A 17634-nucleotide genomic window follows, 5' to 3' on the forward strand; every position below is an offset into this window, starting at 1 on the left:
GTTTTAAGTGCCGATCCGGGTTTTGGCAGCACCTGGCTGTCCTTAAATAGGCAGCTGGGCTCAGCAGAGATGTTTTTGGGATCTGAGGCTTTGTGCCATGCTGGAGGGCTGAGAGCTGCACGCTGGGGAAACAGGCCCCCTAAAGCCTGCTATGGACTACTGTAGGCAGAACTGCCAGCAAGGTGACTTGTGTTTATATGAACTTTCCATTGTGTGTGAATTATCACCAAGACTGCAAAGTTACGTGCTGTTTTGTGCAATTGCCTCAAGTGTGAATAAACACTAAAGTTTTGAGTTAAGAACTTGTATTTTTGCCTCTGTACTGCGCCAGGTTACCCTATCTACCAGAGCGAAACCCCACAATACATATATATATATATATATATATATATATATATATATACGCACAAAATCACATCTCTAAGTACTATTTGTCATCCCATCATACAGACAAGACTACCGCTGCATAGGAACTACTTACAGTATGTGCTCCTGCAGATACAGAAGAATTTTTGAGAAGTGTAAATCTCACTTTTTACAAGCTTTTTGCCATTTTTTTAATTGAGTATTTCTTAGCACTTTTTATGTCTAAACCTGTGAGAAAACGCAGGTGGAATGCCATACCTAGAACATGGTGCATTATTTTTTTGGGGGGGGGGGGGGGGGGGGAATCCCAAAAAACATAAAACCAGCAGAACGCCGCAATAAAAATTATGCCACAACAAAAAACACAAAACAACATCCAGAGTTATTCCCAAATATGCAATGTGTGAAACTACTGCAGTTTTTTATGCAATTTTTGAGCCAAAGCCATAAATGCCACAAAAACTATATTGTGCTTTCAAATATTTTAAGCTAAAGCCAATGGTTTAAAAAATAATGGAAGTACAAGAAAGGACTCTATTTCCCCGTTCTTCATGTGCATGAGGGGAAGCTTATAGTAAGTGGCATGCTCATCCTTATTTATCAGAAAGGAGTGGACCAAACAGGAACTCTTCTTAACATCCTATATAATAGACAGAAGGGATGGGACCTCTTTTGCAATATTAGTTTATAATCTGGGGCTTATCAAGCAACCATGGGGCCCCATAGCAGAACTTGGAATAGGGCTCCATTCCACCATAACCACTTTCAGCATCATATTCAGAAAATCTGATCATTGGTCTCTCTAATGCACAGGGCATAGTGATGTGACAGAACAGGGATAATGTAGATAGTGATGTCACAGTATAGGGATAGTGCGCACATTAATGTTACAGTGTTGGCATTGTACTGTACACACAGTGATGTGACAATACAGGGATAATCTATTCAGTGATGTTAAAAAAACTAGAATTATAAAAAACAGTGTCACATGAAAGTATAATGCATGTATGATGTCATAACAGACAATGATGTCACAGCACAAAAAAATACAAAAAGTAATAGCATGCAGAAGGGCTAAGGCAAACAGCAGAAGTAACCATGAGGTTCCATAATAAAACTTTGAATGGGGTTGCATTAAATTTTCTATATACATTTTACCACTAACTAGACCTTATGTCTGGGTGGAAGTTGCAGGGCCCCATAGCAACAGCTATGCCTACTACCCTGGTAGTTATGACCATGTTTATTATGGAAATTATTCATTTATATACTATATTAAATCTACTTAGTCTGGGTGGTCCCACAGCTTTTTGGGTACAGTTTTTGATGTACTTACTTGAATCAAAGCCAGAAGTTGGTTGGAGAAATATAAAGGAAATATAAAGGAATAACGTCTCCCTCCTGCTGGATAGACTTCTGGCTTTGGTTAAAAAAACTGCATCAAAAACTGATGCGTTTATTGACGCGGTTTTTACAATGTACAAGGATCCATCAGCCAAGGTTTTGGTTAATGACACTCTTTTGCCCTCTTTTGGTATATCCAATAGAACTTGTCAGGGATGCCCATTGTCCCCTCTTCTATTTATAATCACAATGGAGATCTTACTCCAAAAAATCTGGTCAAACGAGAATATACATGGGATTACCTTTGGAAACACAGAACATAAAACCATTGCTTATGCGAATGATTTATTATTAATACTGACTAATCCAACAGAATCTCTCCCCGTTATAGTACAGCTACTATCGGACTTTGGCAGTATCTTGAATTTCAAAGTTAATATGGTAAAATCTCAAATTCTCTATATATCCCTCCCCAACCCAATAGCAAACTCACTGAGTGCCAATTTACCTTTTGATTAGACACAACCCACTATAAAATTCCTAGGTGTTAATATTTCACCTAATCTATGGTACCTCAACTGTAGAAAAATAACTTCCCTCCACTACTCCATAAAATAACCCAAATCCTATCGTCATGGTCTATTCCATATATTTCTTGGTTTGGCCATAAAAACATCGCAAAATGCCTTATCTGGCCTAAAATCACTTATCTACTCCAAGCCTTGCCTATCCATATACCCAAAACATTTTTCACCAAAGTCAATAAAGCATTCTCGAAGTACTGTACATCTGGAAAAACAAGAAACTGCGTATTAGATATACGATCTACGATCACACAAGATCTCGCGGATCCCGAAATCTTTTGTCATGCAGTTCATCTTAATAGAATTATAGATTGGTACCGCAAACCACCTCATAAACTATGGGTCTTCTTAGAGGAAGATATACTTCATATACCGCTACGACAACTGATATTTTATGACCATAAACAAATGCAGTCCCTTAAATCTCGAAATCCCCTAACATCCGAAACCTGGCGGACTTGGATAATACATCAAATAAGGCAAAAGTGTATGCCTTTCCCCTCCCCTCTCATGCAAATAGGAGACTTATTTTTAGGCCTTCATCGCCATGTGAATAGCAAAATCCCAATCACCATCCAAAATTACTCCTCTTCTATTGACTCCCTTTTGGATCAAGACACCTTCCCTTCACTACCTGATCTTAAGGAAATATTAAACTGCCCATCTCTTTCCCAACTATTATATAATAAATTCTCCTCCTCCTTTAAACAGATGAAGAATGCCTCAGACCTCACCAGACCCTTAACCTGGTTCGAAACCTTTCTTTCCCAAAAGAACACACCCAAGAAGGTTATATTGCTGACATGTAAAAATCTCTGGCACCCTAAGCACGACAACATACTTCCTTTCCTACAGGCTTGGGAAACAGACCTAGGGAAGAAGTTCCCCCCCTGCGGAATGGCAGATACTCATTCTAGCTCCCAAACTAGCTTCCAAGTGTATGAGAATTCAAGAAAATGAAAATGATATAAAATCCTAACAAGATGGCACCTCACTCCTGTAACTCTCAGTAAGTACAATCCCAACTATGACCCAAACTGTTGGAGATGTGGCTCTTCCCCCGACACATATTTTCACCTCTGGTGGACCTGCCCTTCTATTATTCCTTTTTGGAAATCTGTCCTGCAGTATGTCAATAATTTACAGGTCTCAAACTTCCATTAATGCCAGAACTTTGTCTTCTCCATTTAGCACCCGATAAGATACCAAAACATATGGGACTACTAGCTAGGTATCTTCTGGCTCAACTAGAATACTTATTCCTACTTAATGGAAATCAGTGTAATGGATAAACAAAGAACTAGCTAAATGGGACTCAAAGAACCACGCCTCCTTTAAGACAGTATGGTCCCCATGGGCTCACTTCAGAGGGTACACCACATGAAAATGAACGCACAGTACAAGGACTTGAGGTTTTATGATCGATGCATAAGTTCTAGGGACTTACCTTTCGCACTCTACAATAACAACCTGTGGCACCTTACCGGATCGCAGTGCAACGCGCATCTGCTTTTTCTCCTCCCCCTCCCCTCCCTTCATTATGCTTATGTTTTCAGTGTTTATTGGAAATTATATATTTGTGGCTCATAACAGTAAACAAATGTCAATAGGCTGTATACCTAAATTAGGACGAAGTTTCCCTCCTCGCTTATGTAGTCCTAATATTGTTCTTGTTATGTATATGGTTCTCTTCTCCTACTTTTTCCATAATGAGGTCCGCCATGACATGATGTATCGTTACTAAAGATGAGCAAATCGAAGTTGACGAAGTGGAATTCGATCCGAATTTCAGGAAAAATTTGATTCGCACCGGATCCAAATTTCCCCACACTTCGTGGTAACGAATCTAATTTTTTCCTAAAATGGCTGCTGCATGTGTTAGGACATGGAGCAAAGAACTCTGGGAACGAGGGATCACCCACAATGCCGTGCATGCAGCCAATCAGCAGCCAGCCCTGTGATGTCACAACCCTATAAATAGCCTCAGCCATCTTGGATTCAGTCAGCCCGCCTCTGCCTCCTAATCCCCCACCGTGTCCTCAGCCTCCACTGCAGGGACAATTCAACACACTTGAGTTATTTGGCCCGATGAAGTGTGCAGTGATTCTAAGAGTGACACCTGCCATCTGCTCGTCATACTGACTCACAGTATTGTTTCAGTACCACAGAAGACTCCCTATGCGTGTTACTGCAAGGCACAGTGTTCTACACCACTATACAGGCTCTCTGCAGCCAGGAAATAGCTGTTTTTTTACGCCATTCTCCGTGAATAAATTCGGATCGAATCTTTTCAGAAAATTCGGCGAACTGGCCGAATTGAATCTTTGAGAAATTCGCTCATCTCTAATCGTTACCTTATGAACCAATGTACACTCTGTGATTTTTTTCTCTTTCTGTATTTTCTTGAAACTTAATAAAAAGAATTTTAAAAAGAAAAACTGCCACAAAACATTTTGTGTGATCCCACTCTTATGTCCACATCTAGTATTCACTATCCCATAAGAAGCGAGTTTATCCAACAGGATTATTTTACAATGAACCATGCTAGAGACACCATAACCTATGCGTGTACCTGTGTCAATATCAAGCATTTCTGGAACAACGCGCCCTTTTTATGCATCTGGCTCCCGCAGCTGCAGTGCTACCTGAATGTGAAGTAGCACTGAGATGTTGCACATCTAAAAATAGTTAGATATTATTTAAAAATCTTCCAGAGATGTTCTCCTATTAATCTCTGCAGCTGTAAATTACCTTGTATCTGTTCTCCTTCAGAGGAGACTTCCATTATTATTTTTATAGGCAAGACGCAATCCTGTCAGCTTTATTCTGCTTTTTATATCTGAGTGGTAGGCAATACCAAATGAAGTAGACCTTTGGAACGTTTCCATGAGTTTAGGGGTATTAAAGGGGTTTGCCAGGCTTTTACTATTGATGACCTAACCTCAGGATAGGTCATCAATATCAGATCGGCGGGAGTCTTTCTGTCCGATGCTGCTGTCTATGGTCTTCGTGCACCGTCTCCTCATACAGCTGATCGGCGGGGGTGTCGGTTGTCGGAACCCTGCCGATCTGATATTAATGACCTATCCTGAGGATAGGTCATCAATAGTAAAAGCCCAGACAAGCCCTTTAAGTTGTTTTTTTGCTCAATTACTGCAAAAATCTATTATCACGCAGATGTAGAATATAGTTACTTTCTATTTCAGTAGGGGTATTTATACTGCCATATTTTCATATGGAGGAATCTTCGTAATCCTGTTCCATCAGATGCTGTGTATAGATTGTACAGTATTCTCCTCTAGAAGCACTAGTTTTAATGATGGGAATACAATATATTGTTTAGCACACAGCAGAGAACAATGACTACAATAATAAGTTCAATACCGTTCCCTAAATTACACCATTCTGTACCGAATACTGTTATGTACATGTTTCACTGAGGCTACCTTCACAGATATCAGTTGTGACTGGACAGTTGTTTTATGCTGGAGCCAGACACAACTGATATCTGTGTACAGCACTCCAGTGCACTGATCCGGCGCTATTTGACATCCAGCATCACACCTAGTGCACCGGATGTATGTGCATGATCCCATAAAAAACTATGCAAGATAAAGCAACCCAGCCCACTAGCTTCTTGATAAAATCTATCATACAGCACAACACTGCATGTCTGTCCTACACGTTTCGAACCCTGCGGTTCTTAATCATTTCCAATATGACATGTAGAATTGCATACATTTAGAAGAAAAAAAAATAGTCACATGACTACATGCCCAGCTGGGTGCTAATAAGCCTGCCGGATTAACTCATTGTGTTCAGACAACAGGAACATGCATCCTCATGAAAATGTTTATTAACATGCATTCTCATAAAATTCTTAGTAATAAATATCCCCATGAAAATTACTAATAACATGCATCCTTATGAATATTATTAGTAACATTCATCCTCATGGGAATTATTAAGAACATGCATCTTCATGAATATTATTAGTAACATGCACCTCCATGAAGATTATTAGTAACATGTATCGTCGTGAAGATTATGATAACATGCATCCTCGTGAATATTATTAGTAACATGCATCCTCATGAATATTATTAGTAACATGTATCCACATGAAGATTATTAACAACACATATCTACATGAATATTATTAGTAACATGCATCTCCATGAAGATTATTAGTAACATGCATCCACATGAATATTATTAGTAACATGCATCCTCATGAAGATTATTAGTAACATGTATCTACATGGATATTATTAGTAACATGCATCTTCATGAATATTATTAGTAACATGCATCTTCATGAAGATTTTTAGTAACATGCATTCTCATGAAGATTATTAGTAACATGTATCTACATGGATATTATTAGTAACATGCATCCTCATGGATATTATTAGTAACATGCATCTTCATGCAGTGTATTAGTAACATGCATCCTCATGAAGATTATTAGTAACATGCATCTTCATGAATTTTATTAGTAACATGCATCTTCATGAAGATTATTAGTAACATGCATCCTCATGAATATTATTAGTAACATGCATCTTCATGAAGATATTTAGTAACATGCATCCTCATAAAGATTATTAGTAACATGCATCCTCATAAAGATTATTAGTAACATGCATCTTCATGAAGATTATTAGTAGAGATGAGAAAATTTATTCGATCAGAATAAATTTGCGGCAAATTACGTTAAAAAACGGCTATGTCCTGGATGCAGAGAGCCTTTCTAGTGGTGTAGAACACTGTGCCTTGCAGTAACATGCATAGAGAGTCTGATTTGGTAGTGAAATAATACTGCGAGTCCGTATGACATGCATATGACAGGCGTCGCTCTTAGAATCACTGCACACTTCACTTATTTGGGCAGTCACGGGACCAAAACTGACCAAATAACTCAAGTATGAACTCAGCCTTAGGCCGCATGCACACGGCCGTTGTCATATTTATTTGCAGCACGGAACAACGGAAAGAAACACCACTGAAGCACTCCGTAGTGCTTCCGGTGTTCCGTTTCGTGACTCCGTTCCGCATCTCCGGAATTGCGGACCCATTCAAGTGAATGGGTCCGCATCCGTGATGCGGGGTGCACACGGCCGGCGTGCATGAGGCCTTACAGGTCGATGTTAGCGCCAAGAAGAAGCACATAAAATACAACACAGAAGGTGCAAAACCACAAGATTTAAAAGACAAACTGGAAAAACAAAGTGCTTCATCAACAAGAATGGATTGACGCCCAGTGTCGGGGTGACCGTGAGGGTAATGCATACGGATCAAGAAATGCATCGGGTTATGGCTGAGGACAGTCCAGCAGAAAACAGCAGAAAAGCCGACTCCAGCTCATTCTGTAACGAGCTGGGTTGCTGATAAGTGGATTCTAAAGTGTCTGAAGAAATGCGAGTGAAGACATTGGAATAAATTGTCCACTTCCTCCATGACCTCGTCCTTTGATTTATGAATATCATTCCATAAAGTCACGAAGTCCTCTGCGTGGATGGCATAAGAAATGTCCATGCGTGATTCGACGGGCACAGAGAAAACAAGCTCTGTCGCAGACACTGATCCAGACATGTCATACCCGGTCCACATCGCTGCTAGCCAAGTAAGGTCCTGAGAACTGATCACCAGCTTACCCAAACAACAGTCAAAGTTTCTTTGGAACCACGTCCCTACGATAGCTGTGAGCGCCTCGGAGCCGTTATACAGGAAGAGCGGGAGGCAAGTAAATGTCTTTGGTAACATCTCCAATTGATCGTCCTCTGTGTACGTCCCACAGAACTAACTTGTCCACACAATCCGGTCCTCTGTGCTTGCCTTGGTGAGTAGAGGCTTTGATGAAATCTGTATGAACACAGCCAGTGGATCTCTGTTCTTTTCTTTTGAGTCCAGGTAAACAGGAAAATTTGGCTTTTAGGTTCAGCTCTGATCCCACTTCATTGGCAAGACCCTTCTGCTTCTCGGCAGCTATGTGGGCAGACAGGTGCTTGGAATACTCTTTCAGTCTCGTGTATGAGAAATTATACATCGGTGTACAGAGTCCATTATTTGTGAAGTAGCAAAGCAGCCTGTGCTGGATCCAGAGTTTCCTCCAAGGGGGTGCACTGCGAGATTTTTCTTTTAGACAAGCTTCGCAATGCAGACCGTCAACGTGTAGAGGTCAAGCTTCCGGGAGAAAACCTTGAGTTGTGAAAATGACGGCTCCTTCAAGCCGATGACCCACTTCTGGCGATTAGCACCCTATTGGTTGGTGTTTGCATATCCTAGCGATAAATGATGTTCCCGTTCACTGACTGTAAACAGAGATATTGACAGACAGACAAATCAGACACTGCCGCCATCTTTCTAGGCTCTATGTCTCCAGTCCCCTGACCAGCCAGATTTACCAGCATCTGTTCCAGGACATGAAGCAGTAAAATTACATTGTTAATCCCGAAGTCCTGGCGACTGACAATTAACGTGGCCTCCTCAAAGGGCCTGAGTAGAGTTGAGCGAACCCGAACTGTAAAGTTCGGGTTCGTACCGAACTTTAGGTTTTTCGGCACCCGAACCCGAACATTTACGTAAAAGTTCGGGTTCAGTGTTCGCCGCTTTCTTGGTGCTTTTTGAAAGGCTGCACAGCAGCCAATCAACAAGCGTCATACTACTTGCCCCAAAAGGCCATCACAGCCATGCCTACTATTGGCATGGCTGTGATTGGCCAAGTGCAGCATGTGACCCAGCCTCTATTTAAGCTGGAGTCACGTAGCGCCGCCCATCACTCTGCTCGGATTAGTGTAGGGAGAGGCTGCAGCTGCTGTGAGGGAGAGATCAGGGAGCAATCTTATCAAGAACTGGTTTATGTACTCAGTGATCTACAGAAAAAGTGTTTTGTGGGTGCAGTGTACAATTTTTTTAAGCCTGCCCTAAGCCAACTACTGCTGAAAATGAACTTTTTTTTCTTCAGTTAGTCAATATCAATATATGATCGGCAGCCATTTTATGCAAGGATAATGCACCAGCACAGGCTATCTGCAAGTCCAGACATACAGCTTTGGCATACTGGGGTAAAAAAAAAGCCTCTGATATACTGCACATCTGGGATTAGACAAGCATAAGTGACTGTCACATTTAGGACAGAAATACAGCTTTTTGGTTAGGGTGAAAAAACCCTCTAATATACTGCACATCTGAGATTAGACAAGCATAAGTGACTGTCACATTTAGGACAGAAATACAGCTTTTTGGTTAGGGTGAAAAAACCCTCTAATATACTGCACATCTGGGATTACACGTGCATAAGTGACTGTCACATTTAGGCCATAAATATGGCTTTGGCATACTGGGGTGAAAAAAGCCTCTCATATATTGCACATCTGGGATTACACGTGCATGAGTGACTGTCACATTTAGGCCATAAATATGGCTTTGGCATACTGGGGTGAAAAAAGCCTCTGATATACTGCACATCTGGGATTACACATGCATAAGTGACTGTCACATTTAGGACAGAAATACAGATTTTTGGTTAGGGTGAAAATCCCCTCTAATATACTGCACATCTGGGATTAGACAAGCATAAGTGACTGTCACATTTAGGCCAGAAATACGGCTTTAGCATACTGGGGTGAAAAAAGCCTCTGATATACTGCACATCTGGGATTACACATGCATAAGTGACTGTCACATTTAGGACAGAAATACAGATTTTTGGTTAGGGTGAAAAAACCCTCTAATATACTGCACATCTGGGATTAGACAAGCATAAGTGACTGTCAAATTTAGGCCAGAAATACGGCTTTTTGGTTACTGGGGTGATAAAAGCCTCTGATATACTGCACATCTAGGATTAGACGTGCATAAGTGACTGTCACATTTCGATCAGAAATACGTATTTTTGGTTACTGGGGTGAAAAAAGCCTCTGATATACTGCACATCTAGGATTAGACGTGCATAAGTGACTGTCACATTTAGGCCATAAATACGGCTTTTTGGTTACTGGGGTGAAAAAACCCTCTAATATACTGCACATCTGGGATTACACATGCATAAGTGACTGTCACATTTAGGCCAGAAATACGGCTTTGGCATACTGGGGTGAAAAAAGCCTCTGATATACTGCACATCTGGGATTACACATGCATAAGTGACTGTCACATTTAGGACAGAAATACAGATTTTTGGTTAGGGTGAAAAAACCCTCTAATATACTGCACATCTGGGATTAGACAAGCATAAGTGACTGTCACATTTAGGCCAGAAATACAGCTTTAGCATACTGGGGTGAAAAAAGCCTCTGATATACTGCACATCTGGGATTACACATGTATAAGTGACTGTCACATTTAGGACAGAAATACAGATTTTTGGTTAGGGTGAAAAAACCCTCTAATATACTGCACATCTGGGATTAGACAAGCATAAGTGACTGTCACATTTAGGCCAGAAATACGTCTTTTTGGTTACTGGGGTGATAAAAGCCTCTGATATACTGCACATCTGGGATTACACATGTATAAGTGACTGTCACATTTAGGACAGAAATACTGCACATCTGGGATTACACATGCATAAGTGACTGTCACATTTAGGCCATAAATATGGCTTTGGCATACTGGGGTGAAAAAAGCCTCTGATATACTGCACATCTAGGATTAGACGTGCAGACGTGCATAAGTGACTGTCACATTTAGGCCATAAATACGGCTTTTTGGTTACTGGGGTGAAAAAACCCTCTAAAATACTGCACATCTGGGATTACACATGCATAAGTGACTGTCACATTTAGGACAGAAATACAGATTTTTGGTTAGGGTGAAAAAACCCTCTAATATACTGCACATCTGGGATTAGACAAGCATAAGTGACTGTCACATTTAGGCCAGAAATACGGCTTTAGCATACTGGGGTGAAAAAAGCCTCTGATATACTGCACATCTGGGATTACACATGCATAAGTGACTGTCACATTTAGGACAGAAATACAGATTTTTGGTTAGGGTGAAAAAACCCTCTAATATACTGCACATCTGGGATTAGACAAGCATAAGTGACTGTCACATTTAGGCCAGAAATACGGCTTTTTGGTTACTAGGGTGATAAAAGCCTCTGATATACTGCACATCTAGGATTAGACGTGCATAAGTGACTGTCACATTTAGGCCAGAAATACGGCTTTAGCATACTGGGGTGAAAAAAGCCTCTGATATACTGCACATCTGGGATTATACGTGCATAAGTGACTGTCACATTTAGGACAGAAATACAGCTTTTTGGTTAGGGTGAAAAAACCCTCTAATATACTGCACATCTGGGATTACACGTGCATAAGTGACTGTCACATTTAGGCCAGAAATACGGCTTTTTGGTTACTAGGGTGATAAAAGCCTCTGATATACTGCACATCTAGGATTAGACGTGCATAAGTGACTGACACATTTCGGCCAGAAATACAGCTTTTTGGTTACTGGGGTGAAAAAAGCCTCTGATATACTGCACATCTAGGATTAGACGTGCATAAGTGACTGTCACATTTAGGCCATAAATACGGCTTTTTGGTTACTGGGGGTGAAAAAACCCTCTAATATACTGCACATCTGGGATTAGACAAGCATAAGTAACTGTCACATTTAGGCCAGAAATACGGCTTTTTGGTTACTGGGGTGACAAAACCCTTTGATATACTGCACACCTAGGATTAGACGTGCATAAGTGACTGTCACATTTAGGCCAGAAATACAGCTTTTTGGTTACTAGAGTGAAAAACCCCTCTAATATACTGCACATCTGGGATTAGACAAGCATAAGTGACTGTCACATTTAGGCCAGAAATACAGCTTTTTGGTTAATGGGGTGAAAAACCCTCTAATATATTGCACATCTGGGATTACACGTGCATAAGTGACTGTCACATTTAGGCCATAAATACGGCTTTGGCATACTGGGGTGAAAAAAGCCTCTGATATACTGCACATCTAGGATTAGACGTGCATAAGTGACTGTCACATTTAGGCCATAAATACGGCTTTTTGGTTACTGGGGGTGAAAAAACCCTCTAATATACTGCACATCTGGGATTAGACAAGCATAAGTGACTGTCACATTTAGGCCAGAAATACGGCTTTTTGGTTACTGGGGTGATAAAAGCCTCTGATATACTGCACATCTAGGATTAGACGTGCATAAGTGACTGTCACATTTCGACCAGAAATACGTATTTTTGGTTACTGGGGTGAAAAAAGCCTCTGATATACTGCACATCTAGGATTAGACATGCATAAGTGGCTGTCACATTTAGGCCATAAATACGGCTTTTTGGTTACTGGGGTGAAAAAACCCTCTAATATACTGCACATCTGGGATTACACATGCATAAGTGACTGTCACATTTAGGCCATAAATATGGCTTTGGCATACTGGGGTGAAAAAAGCCTCTCATATACTGCACATCTGGGATTATACGTGCATAAGTGACTGTCACATTTAGGACAGAAATACAGCTTTTTGGTTAGGGTGAAAAAACCCTCTAATATACTGCACATCTGGGATTACACGTGCATAAGTGACTGTCACATTTAGGCCAGAAATACGGCTTTTTGGTTACTAGGGTGATAAAAGCCTCTGATATACTGCACATCTAGGATTAGACGTGCATAAGTGACTGACACATTTCGGCCAGAAATACAGCTTTTTGGTTACTGGGGTGAAAAAAGCCTCTGATATACTGCACATCTAGGATTAGACGTGCATAAGTGACTGTCACATTTAGGACAGAAATACAGCTTTTTGGTTAGGGTGAAAAAACCCTCTAATATACTGCACATCTGGGATTACACGTGCATAAGTGACTGTCACATTTAGGCCAGAAATACGGCTTTTTGGTTACTAGGGTGATAAAAGCCTCTGATATACTGCACATCTAGGATTAGACGTGCATAAGTGACTGACACATTTAGGCCATAAATACGGCTTTTTTGTTACTGGGGTGAAAAAACCCTCTAATATACTGCACATCTGGGATTACACATGCATAAGTGACTGTCACATTTAGGCCATAAATATGGCTTTGGCATACTGGGGTGAAAAAAGCCTCTGATATACTGCACATCTGGGATTACACATGCATAAGTGACTGTCACATTTAGGACAGAAATACAGATTTTTGGTTAGGGTGAAAAAACCCTCTAATATACTGCACATCTGGGATTAGACAAGCATAAGTGACTGTCACATTTAGGCCAGAAATACGGCTTTAGCATACTGGGGTGAAAAAAGCCTCTGATATACTGCACATCTGGGATTACACATGTATAAGTGACTGTCACATTTAGGACAGAAATACAGATTTTTGGTTAGGGTGAAAAAACCCTCTAATATACTGCACATCTGGGATTAGACAAGCATAAGTGACTGTCACATTTAGGCCAGAAATACGTCTTTTTGGTTACTGGGGTGATAAAAGCCTCTGATATACTGCACATCTGGGATTACACATGTATAAGTGACTGTCACATTTAGGACAGAAATACTGCACATCTGGGATTACACATGCATAAGTGACTGTCACATTTAGGCCATAAATATGGCTTTGGCATACTGGGGTGAAAAAAGCCTCTGATATACTGCACATCTAGGATTAGACGTGCATAAGTGACTGTCACATTTCGACCAGAAATACGTATTTTTGGTTACTGGGGTGAAAAAAGCCTCTGATATACTGCACATCTAGGATTAGACGTGCAGACGTGCATAAGTGACTGTCACATTTAGGCCATAAATACGGCTTTTTGGTTACTGGGGTGAAAAAACCCTCTAAAATACTGCACATCTGGGATTAGACAAGCATAAGTGACTGTCACATTTAGGACAGAAATACAGATTTTTGGTTAGGGTGAAAAAACCCTCTAATATACTGCACATCTGGGATTAGACAAGCATAAGTGACTGTCACATTTAGGCCAGAAATACGGCTTTAGCATACTGGGGTGAAAAAAGCCTCTGATATACTGCACATCTGGGATTACACATGCATAAGTGACTGTCACATTTAGGACAGAAATACAGATTTTTGGTTAGGGTGAAAAAACCCTCTAATATACTGCACATCTGGGATTAGACAAGCATAAGTGACTGTCACATTTAGGCCAGAAATACGGCTTTAGCATACTGGGGTGAAAAAAGCCTCTGATATACTGCACATCTGGGATTACACATGCATAAGTGACTGTCACATTTAGGACAGAAATACAGATTTTTGGTTAGGGTGAAAAAACCCTCTAATATACTGCACATCTGGGATTAGACAAGCATAAGTGACTGTCACATTTAGGCCAGAAATACGGCTTTTTGGTTACTAGGGTGATAAAAGCCTCTGATATACTGCACATCTAGGATTAGACGTGCATAAGTGACTGTCACATTTAGGCCAGAAATACGGCTTTAGCATACTGGGGTGAAAAAAGCCTCTGATATACTGCACATCTGGGATTATACGTGCATAAGTGACTGTCACATTTAGGACAGAAATACAGCTTTTTGGTTAGGGTGAAAAAACCCTCTAATATACTGCACATCTGGGATTACACGTGCATAAGTGACTGTCACATTTAGGCCAGAAATACGGCTTTTTGGTTACTAGGGTGATAAAAGCCTCTGATATACTGCACATCTAGGATTAGACGTGCATAAGTGACTGACACATTTCGGCCAGAAATACAGCTTTTTGGTTACTGGGGTGAAAAAAGCCTCTGATATACTGCACATCTAGGATTAGACGTGCATAAGTGACTGTCACATTTAGGCCATAAATACGGCTTTTTGGTTACTGGGGGTGAAAAAACCCTCTAATATACTGCACATCTGGGATTAGACAAGCATAAGTAACTGTCACATTTAGGCCAGAAATACGGCTTTTTGGTTACTGGGGTGACAAAACCCTTTGATATACTGCACACCTAGGATTAGACGTGCATAAGTGACTGTCACATTTAGGCCAGAAATACAGCTTTTTGGTTACTAGAGTGAAAAACCCCTCTAATATACTGCACATCTGGGATTAGACAAGCATAAGTGACTGTCACATTTAGGCCAGAAATACAGCTTTTTGGTTAATGGGGTGAAAAACCCTCTAATATATTGCACATCTGGGATTACACGTGCATAAGTGACTGTCACATTTAGGCCATAAATACGGCTTTGGCATACTGGGGTGAAAAAAGCCTCTGATATACTGCACATCTAGGATTAGACGTGCATAAGTGACTGTCACATTTAGGCCATAAATACGGCTTTTTGGTTACTGGGGGTGAAAAAACCCTCTAATATACTGCACATCTGGGATTAGACAAGCATAAGTGACTGTCACATTTAGGCCAGAAATACGGCTTTTTGGTTACTGGGGTGATAAAAGCCTCTGATATACTGCACATCTAGGATTAGACGTGCATAAGTGACTGTCACATTTCGACCAGAAATACGTATTTTTGGTTACTGGGGTGAAAAAAGCCTCTGATATACTGCACATCTAGGATTAGACATGCATAAGTGGCTGTCACATTTAGGCCATAAATACGGCTTTTTGGTTACTGGGGTGAAAAAACCCTCTAATATACTGCACATCTGGGATTACACATGCATAAGTGACTGTCACATTTAGGCCATAAATATGGCTTTGGCATACTGGGGTGAAAAAAGCCTCTCATATACTGCACATCTGGGATTATACGTGCATAAGTGACTGTCACATTTAGGACAGAAATACAGCTTTTTGGTTAGGGTGAAAAAACCCTCTAATATACTGCACATCTGGGATTACACGTGCATAAGTGACTGTCACATTTAGGCCAGAAATACGGCTTTTTGGTTACTAGGGTGATAAAAGCCTCTGATATACTGCACATCTAGGATTAGACGTGCATAAGTGACTGACACATTTCGGCCAGAAATACAGCTTTTTGGTTACTGGGGTGAAAAAAGCCTCTGATATACTGCACATCTAGGATTAGACGTGCATAAGTGACTGTCACATTTAGGACAGAAATACAGCTTTTTGGTTAGGGTGAAAAAACCCTCTAATATACTGCACATCTGGGATTACACGTGCATAAGTGACTGTCACATTTAGGCCAGAAATACGGCTTTTTGGTTACTAGGGTGATAAAAGCCTCTGATATACTGCACATCTAGGATTAGACGTGCATAAGTGACTGACACATTTAGGCCATAAATACGGCTTTTTTGTTACTGGGGTGAAAAAACCCTCTAATATACTGCACATCTGGGATTACACATGCATAAGTGACTGTCACATTTAGGCCATAAATATGGCTTTGGCATACTGGGGTGAAAAAAGCCTCTGATATACTGCACATCTGGGATTACACATGCATAAGTGACTGTCACATTTAGGACAGAAATACAGATTTTTGGTTAGGGTGAAAAAACCCTCTAATATACTGCACATCTGGGATTAGACAAGCATAAGTGACTGTCACATTTAGGCCAGAAATACGGCTTTAGCATACTGGGGTGAAAAAAGCCTCTGATATACTGCACATCTGGGATTACACATGTATAAGTGACTGTCACATTTAGGACAGAAATACAGATTTTTGGTTAGGGTGAAAAAACCCTCTAATATACTGCACATCTGGGATTAGACAAGCATAAGTGACTGTCACATTTAGGCCAGAAATACGTCTTTTTGGTTACTGGGGTGATAAAAGCCTCTGATATACTGCACATCTGGGATTACACATGTATAAGTGACTGTCACATTTAGGACAGAAATACTGCACATCTGGGATTACACATGCATAAGTGACTGTCACATTTAGGCCATAAATATGGCTTTGGCATACTGGGGTGAAAAAAGCCTCTGATATACTGCACATCTAGGATTAGACGTGCATAAGTGACTGTCACATTTCGACCAGAAATACGTATTTTTGGTTACTGGGGTGAAAAAAGCCTCTGATATACTGCACATCTAGGATTAGACGTGCAGACGTGCATAAGTGACTGTCACATTTAGGCCATAAATACGGCTTTTTGGTTACTGGGGTGAAAAAACCCTCTAAAATACTGCACATCTGGGATTAGACAAGCATAAGTGACTGTCACATTTAGGACAGAAATACAGATTTTTGGTTAGGGTGAAAAAACCCTCTAATATACTGCACATCTGGGATTAGACAAGCATAAGTGACTGTCACATTTAGGCCAGAAATACGGCTTTAGCATACTGGGGTGAAAAAAGCCTCTGATATACTGCACATCTGGGATTACACATGCATAAGTGACTGTCACATTTAGGACAGAAATACAGATTTTTGGTTAGGG

General features: G+C 40.5%; 1 pseudogene; it reads right to left on the reverse strand.

The window, feature by feature from the left end:
- Positions 1-7658: 7658 nt before the first annotated feature.
- The window catches only part of LOC121002547, a 38864-nt pseudogene continuing 28888 nt past the window's right edge, over positions 7659-17634 (reverse strand).

This window comes from Bufo bufo, chromosome 5, assembly GCF_905171765.1.
Source record: "Bufo bufo chromosome 5, aBufBuf1.1, whole genome shotgun sequence".
Lineage (NCBI taxonomy): Eukaryota > Metazoa > Chordata > Amphibia > Anura > Bufonidae > Bufo > Bufo bufo.